The following is an 8,144-nucleotide window of genomic DNA, read 5'->3' as shown; positions in this document are numbered from 1 at the left end:
CTTAAAACGGCCTCATTTCTGCTTAAAACTAACTTTAGTATGATTTAAGAAGTTTTACCTTGTCATCTGATTGTTAATAATTAATCATTATTCCCTGATTGCTTTGGTGTAGAGAGTCAGAAGTGACGCATGCGCAGTGAAGGCAGGGCGGACCAATTTTTAGGGGGACTGTTCGGTTGGCAACACAGGTCTTTCAGGTGTGATAACATCCTTTATTTCCAAATATGTGTCGGAAGACTTGAGTGATTTTCCCATAATTTATCTTCCCGAGTGATCAAACCAACACTGGACCAGTTGAGCGTCATGGTAGAAGCTGCAAATGCTCGGCACAGGAGCATGTCTTGTTCTTTAATACATTCAGATGTTTTGAAGAAGATCTTTCTGTTGATCACCTTGTCAATGAATGGATGCCACCTTTCAGTACTTACTGTATCACCCATATACCCTGTGACCCGACCCCGAATAAGCACTTGAATATGTTTGTAAGTATGTATCGCTTGTATGCATTATTTTCACAAAGTGAAGAATATGACTAGAGCTGAAGGTGAAGGAGCTTCGTTCAGTCCAAACCTTCTCTTGGAGCTGGGGGATGGGAAAAAAGGGGGAGGGAGGGGGGACTTCGGGGTCACACAGGAGGAGCGGGGAGCTTTTTTTTTTTTTTTTTTCCCCTTCCCCTCTGGGCTTTCAGGAAAAAAAGGAAGGAAGAGGACGGCAGAACAGCCCAAAGCCACCGAGGAGAGCCGGAGGAGGGACCGGAGCAGCGGCGCTGCTTATTGGTAGGCTGCGGATCTCTGTGGATGGATTGACTGAGCCCGGCTCGAATTACACCATTTACCGACCGTGCTTTAGTTTGTTTTTCTCTCAGCTCGGAGAAGTTGATTCACCACGACTCGCGTACGATATATTTTGTGGATTACGGGCAAAAACAAAGGAATACAAATAAGTCAGATGAGGTGAGTGCTTTTACGGACACGCACTTTTGTTTGCGGCACATTTTACGCAGAGAAAGTAGAACGCAGAAGTCTTTTCTGGCATGCATTTCTTTCTCTTTTTTTTAATGTTTCTCGCTCTGATGTGCAAAACTGAACATTGCAGCACGAAAACAGTTCCATGTGCTCCTCTTTAAAATGACTATTTTAATAACGGCTTCGTGCCATTTGTTCTGTTTCGCAGTGCAAACAGTCTGATCACATCCCATCTTGCAATATCACTTTTTTTTCTTGCAGAATTCTCAATTTACGTTTCATGTTGAAGCATTTTTTTTTTTTCTCTGTAGCTGTTTGATCAGTTCACCTTTTTCTCGTCCTAAACGCGCGTTAAGAGCGGATAAGCGCGCAGGAGAGAGCGCGTCCTAAATGTTTGCCTTTTCCCCCCTTGCTTTCCAAAGTTAACGCAGTCGGAGGGGGGCTGGTTTGTTGGCTGTATGAGGGAGGGCGCAGAGTGCGAGTGGCTCAGCTTTGAACCTCACACAGTCATCAGAGCTCTCAGGGGTTCGGGGACGGACGCGGAGCACGCACCGACAAAACGCTCCGAAAGCTGCGCGCAACTGGATCAAAGAGCAAAGTGGACCTTCAAAAAAAAAAAAAAAAAAAAAAATCAGAGGAATACACCATTGTTTTATTTCTCTTGTTTTTTTGTTTTTTTTTCTTAAATGGATTACCAAGGGAATAGGATATTGTGTGGGATTGTTTCTTTGACGAGTGAATTTGGATATTCAAGGTAGGTGTCCTCGCTTGAATTTGGTAAAGTCCATTTTTCTCGTGTGAATCTTTTCCCAAACGAGTTCAGAGTCACGCTGCGTGTCCCTGTGGATTCTTTAGCTGTGGTCAAACTGGAACGAGAGGATGGACGATTCTCTCTGTTACGCGCTCGGTGCCGCCGGACGCAGGCAGGCACAGCTCCAAGCCCAGCCCTGCGCAATCAGTGCGTTAGAGAGGCGGTTAAACGAAGCTCCGTCCGCCGGTGTCACCCCTCCCTCCCGCGTCTTTGTTGTCTTTTGTGTTATTCCTACATGTGGACTAAAAGGATGTGAAGAGATTTAACGCGGATTAAACGCCTTTTTTTTTACGTCCCGGTGCGCGCAACGCAAAGCGCTGGAGCCGCGGATGCTGCGCCGTCTGTGTGCGCAAAAGAGCTGCACGGAACATCTCCACGCCAAGTGCGCAGCAAAAGTTAAGGAATATTAGTGGGGAATTAAAACAAAGAGGGAGAGAAGGAGTGATTCAGTGATGGTGTTTTTTTTTTTAATTATTATTATTATTTCGTAAATTTGAATGTGTGTGGGCGTTTAATGATTTTTTTTACGCACCTGGCGCTTTTGCCTGAAAAAGTGCTTAAAATAAGGATGAAATGCACATTTTTTCCACTAACAGTGTTCAGTTTTATTTTTAAATGGCTGCTTTTAACATATCCAGTGACATTAATTCATTTCTGAACTGAGGTATATGTCTGTAATTATTTTTTAAGGTTAATATCTTTCACAAATAAAGACAGGACATAATTATGGCAACATCTAATGATTATGATGATGATTTAGTCGATAAAATGTGAACACATTATTTTTTTCTGTGCCTGTTATTGGGATTTCATTTGCCTTTTGTCCCATCAACAGCCCCAAAGCTAAAGATGTTCAGTTTACAATGATATATACTGAGATTTGAGGAATTGGTCAAATACTGGCATTTCCTCAATAAATTAATTAAATTAATCTTTTTCTCTCAGTTAACTTACTGTTTTAAACCAAAAATCATTATTTGTATACATGTTGCATATGTTTCCCTGTTAAAGATGAGGCGGAAGCTTTGGGCACCTTTCATTAAATCAGTTTCTTTTTTTGGGCAGGAATTCACTGGGACCAGGCGACCCATCAGAACCAGCTGGTTCACTGGAAGCACAGCTGGTTCTGATGTGTCTCACTTTGCCTCACTGGTTTCAGGGTTAGAAATCAGCAAGCGGAACAACCATCGTTAACCCCAAGTACAGCCAGTTGTAACCCCGGAACAACCCTGTTAAACTGCAGAGTGACCAGCAGTGACCCCGTTAACAGCCTGAAAGAGCTGCTTGGAAATCAGATTATTTCATGTTTAATTGTTTTGGGAGATAAATGTTTGACCCCGTTGCTTGTCGGATTCCCTCAGCTTGTTCTGACCGTTGTTCTATAGGTTATGTTTCCAGCAAAACCCCTTTTTAAATAGCCCTCCTGAACGTATGGCCGCTGACCGGGGGTGGAGCTCTATTGTGTTGACTTGCCCAAAGCCCCTTTTGTTTCTTGGTCACACCTGCAGCTCGGCGCCTTTGTGCTCTTCTCCAGCAGAACTACTGCTGAGAGCAGCCTTTCTCCTGTTTGGTTCCAACTCGCACCAAGGCAGAAGACAAAAGGAGTGAGGTTTAGGGTGGCACCGCTGTTTCATTCTGCCAAATCTGTGAAGCAACAAGTCCAGCCAAGCCCCTCAGAAGTCAGCCTTGGGTAAATAGCAAGCAATTAGAGCTGTAGTTACTGCTGTAGAGGGGAAAGGAGCGGTGATCATTTCTGGGCTGCGCTTTGCATCCGGGTGACTCATTCCCCACGTGGCTTCTTCTTGATTACTTTCTCAGAGACACGGCAGAGCGTTGCAGCGGCCGTGTTGCAGGGGCGCGCATCTTGGACAGACGGACGCTCATGCCTGCACGTGTATTTACAGCAACTGTGAGTGAAATGCCTTAAACGCAACTATCGGATTCCCCGCGCGCCGTTAAGTTTACAGGTCGGCACGGTGCAGGATGACAAGCAGCCCTGAGCGGGAGTGTTGTTCTGCTGGAATTACATCCAGCCATAATGTCTACGTGCAACTTAGCAAACCTCGAGCAGCGCCGGTGCTTCTCTTTGTGTCGTCGCGCTCGGTTCGAAATTGGGCTCCTTTCTAAAAAAAAAAAAATCACACATGGATACGAGGTAGAAGCACAATATCACTCCAGGTTTAGAACAATAGGACTGAAAGTGGAGCTAAACAGAATGTGGATTGAGACCCCTACACCCACCCGAGAACAGAAATAACATACCGTCACACCCCCTCCCCTCTCCCCTCCTCTCTCCCCTCCTCCCTTGCTTAACACCGTGGGCCCAAGCCAACAACATCAGCAGGGAAAGTGTGCGGTTGTCGGACTCAGAAAAGCCTATAATAACAGAGGTAGAGTGAGGCGAGGCTGAACGGCACAGAGTTGCGTGACAAGCCCGGCATTTCCAGGCTTGTTGAGGCTGATATGCACGCGTGTGCATGCACACATACTAGAGGGCAGGAACCAGAGAGGAATAGTCAGAAAACACACAGGGTACACCAGGGATTGAGAAGTAATTTTAGACCGCTGACCTCTGGATGTCTTCTGTTTCTGTTTTACATTAATGTTGCTGAGGAAAGCCTTCGCCTCCACAGTGTGGCTGTTACCATGCAAGGAATCATGGGATATGGGGGGAAGAGCTTCTGCCTGTGGTTGGAGTGTTTTTCTCTCGAACTGCTTCGCCAAAAACCCCAAAAAAAAGGCAGGAAAAAAAAACTGTAGGAGTGTTTCAGAAGTAGCCAGACTTTAAACAGTGATGACCCGTGAAATGATTTACCTGTGGACGGACTCGGAGGACTTTATGCTGGAAGCACAAATGATTGCACTTCATAAGTGTAATTTGTTTGTGCTTGGTTTTACATTTCTTTGCTCTCTTTATTTATATTGTTGGGCATTTGGTATCTTATTTCTGTCCCAGGCCTCTCTGAGAGTGCACGTTTCTTCGTGTCAGCGTCTTGACCATGGACCTAAAAAAAAAAACAACAACCCCTCATGTTAAAAGTAGCATCACAGTCTCTTGCAGAACGGTGTCATCACTTCTCATTTCGATTAAGTCGCTGACTGTGTCTCACAGAGCTTTACAGAAGAGCAACTATGCATAGATCTGTACATCCTTTGAGCAGAGAGATTCGGACAAATTAGGTGGCACTTGCTGATCCATCTTCATTTATGTTTGATGGTCCAGGAGGACAAAACAACCTGTTTTGCCCACATATAATTTGTCCCTTTTATCACAGACTCAAACCCCCTTATCTAACAATTAACCACAATAATTGAGGTGAAGCGGCTTCTTGTCTAGGCCTTGCATTACTCACAGAAATAATGGCATTGCTCTTTCAAAGGAATCAGTGTCCCACAGAGTACTGAACAGTCATGATTACAGCCTGCTGATGACCACACGGGCACCACTCGTATTCTAACTCAACACCATAATTCCTCTAAGTGACACAAAATCGCCACTCAAACCAAAATTGGATTATTAGTACCTTGCAAAACCATTATGCAAAACATGTCGGCTTCAGACTGCTAACAGTTCACATTTTATGAAATGCATGTTTTACACACATGCAAGTGTGTGTGTGTTTGCATATGTAGTATCTGCTGATCAGGTCTTTTAATCAGATAGTTTTATTTTCCTGAGATAATGCACTTGCACAGAGAATGCTGTAACTGCAAAGTACACTGGAGTCAATCCAGTGTTTACACTTGACAGTTCTTCCTACCACATATAGTCACATTCAGGCCATCGTTCAGGGCGCATTATTATAATAATAATAATAATTATTATTATTTGCATTATGTTGAAGAGACTTATAGTCAGTCATTCTTTTGTTCGCGCTCCAACTGGTGCACTCTGCATTAAAATTACATCCAATAAGTATAAACCAGATTAGACAGACTAAAACCCAATTTATGCTGTTCCGTGTCTGTAACTCCGTAGCCACGCATAGTCACCGAACATTACGAACTCACTTCAAGCCCCTTTTGGTAGCCTGATGTGCACTTCCAAAAAATTGTAACTATACACCAAGATGACAGAGACTGCACAGGCTGTGATTGGAAGCTTAGTACATTATTTCCGGAATCTTACATTTCCGGTTTCACAGTCTGTGAATTTCATGGGATGGTAGGCCAGTCTTAATGAAAAATGTGGCACCCCCTACTGTTCTGGCAGTGAATTGCATTGCAACACTCACCAACCCCAATAGAGAACTTTGAACGGTTCAGGACTGTGTCAAAGCAATTGTGTGGCCGCAGAATTACAGAGTCATAGGAGTATAAAAAGTAACAAATAATGAAAACATATCTTGCAACACAACCGCATCCCAATGATTTTACTCCACTTTAACCTTCACACAGTAATCACAGAGAATATTGTCTTGCTTCACAGGGTTTCATAACCTTCGATGTTTCAAAGTTCCACATGATCAATCAATCAATCAATATTTATTTCTGCAGCCCTTTACAGCAGCCAGCTGGTGTCTAAAGTGTTTTACAGTAAAATCAAAGATCAAGAGTCCACAAAAATAAAACAAACATACAATAGAGTTAAAGGGGCACATAAAAACAAAACACGTCACAGCATCACTAAGTATTAAAAGCCAGTTTAAACAAATAAGTCTTCAGCTTTGGTTTTAAAAAGTGCTAGGTCAGAAATCGTGTGTAAATCAGGAAGTAACTTGTTTCACAGTCTGGGGCCAGCCACCAAAAAGCACCATCACCCCAGAGATTGTATTTTGACCTCAGAACATCTAAGTTTTTTGATGGTCATTAAACATCTGACTGCCATCATCAGGTTTGTGTTTCTTGATTCTTTCATTTGTCAAGCCATAGTCAATAAGAAAAAACGCGACATCATGTCTGGTTGTGGGTCTGAAACTAGTGTGCGCATGCTTGTGCTGTATTTTTGAGTGTTTTGAATATTTTATTTCAGTTTCACATCCTTATTTGGTGGAAATTCAATAAACGTCTTCTTGACCGATGTCATACTGTGTGACAGGTGGAAAGATGGCGCTGTCACACTCTTGCCACCAAAGACAGCCTGGGAAAAATATCATTCAGTGTTTGAAATTCTACGCCCCATGTCATGAAATGCAGCATGAAATGAGCCTGTCTGCCTGCTGGGGGGTTCCCATGATGCACTGAGTGTTTCTTTCTCTTTTTTGTCTGTATGCACCACTCTGCATTTAATCATTAGTGATTGACCTCTGCTGTCTTCCACAGCATGTCTTTTTCCTGATTCTCTCCCCTCAGCCCCAACCAGTCCCATCAGAAGACTGTCCCTCCCTGAGCCTGGTTCTGCTGGAGGTTTCTTCCTGTTAAAAGGGAGTTTTTCCTTCCCACTGTCGCCAAGTGCTTGCTCACAGGGGGTCGTTTTGACCGTTGGGGTTTTTCTGTAATTATTGTATGGCTTTTGCCTTGCAATATAAAGCACCTTGGGGCAACTGTTGTTGTGATTTGGCGCTATATAAATAAAATTGATTTGATTTGTCTATAGTTTTTTGTTTGTTTTTTCGGCAGAAATGCGCAGGCGAGGTGAGGTGCAGACTGAAGTGTTTCATTCAAGTCCTTTCAATAAGAAAAATAATTTTAAAAGCGCATATGGAATATGTTTTCAAAAAGCACACACAAAATCTGTTTCTAAACAGCTGATAAAAGTTGTCACCCTCACCAGAACCATATAGTTTGTCCAATCTGTTATCAGGAAGGAGCTTTGTTGTTGTTAAAATGACTGACCACCAACCGCATCAAAAACCACCTTGTCTCCTCCAAGAATTTGACATGAGATAAGATTTATTGTCATTTTCATTACACGAGTGCAACAACAATGAAATTACATTTACACTCAATTACCTCAGACAAAATACAGCAATTAATCCACAATTATTACTAGTTGAATGTAATAATGGCACACATCAGAATTAAAGACAACACATTGTTTGTGTACACTAAACTTGAAGCAGTCCGTCATCCGAATTGAGGCAAAGTGGGTGAAGGCCGCAGCAGGAGGACCTACGCTGCTTTAATTCTTTTTTATCCTCGCCTCGGCAGGACCTCAGTTTATTCAGTTTATTCAAGTTTTATATATTTTTTTGTGTTGATTAGGGTGACCAAACGTCCTGTTTTCCCAGGACATGTCTTGTTTTCTCATCCTGTCCTGGCCGCACTGGGTGTTTTTTAGAAAATGAACAAAGCGTCTTGATTTTCATGGTTTTTCATCTTTGAGTAAACTTCGAGTATCATTTGAGGATGGGAGCTACTAATCGCCGGAACTATAGGCAGAATAGAACCGGAGCAACTGGTAATTTGGCGGAATGGATGGCAATCTG

The 8,144-nt window shown here is 43.0% G+C and overlaps 1 protein-coding gene across 6 annotated transcripts in view; it reads left to right on the top strand.

The window, feature by feature from the left end:
* Positions 1–729: 729 nt before the first annotated feature.
* Positions 730–8,144, top strand: part of sema6dl (sema domain, transmembrane domain (TM), and cytoplasmic domain, (semaphorin) 6D, like) — an 80,434-nt gene continuing 73,019 nt past the window's right edge. For 2 of the 6 annotated variants that reach the window (XM_034194276.1, XM_034194253.1), the window contains exon 1: positions 1,435–1,719. The gene's annotated coding sequence lies outside the window, so the exon portion shown is untranslated. Of the gene's footprint in view, positions 954–1,434; positions 1,720–2,106; positions 2,232–8,144 lie in introns of those variants that run through there. The other 4 variants (XM_034194292.1, XM_034194285.1, XM_034194261.1 and 1 more) reach the window with 3 other exon arrangements.

The sequence above is a fragment of the Thalassophryne amazonica genome, chromosome 2 (assembly GCF_902500255.1).
Source record: "Thalassophryne amazonica chromosome 2, fThaAma1.1, whole genome shotgun sequence".
NCBI lineage: Eukaryota > Metazoa > Chordata > Actinopteri > Batrachoidiformes > Batrachoididae > Thalassophryne > Thalassophryne amazonica.
This window is presented reverse-complemented; position numbering and strand designations above follow the sequence as displayed.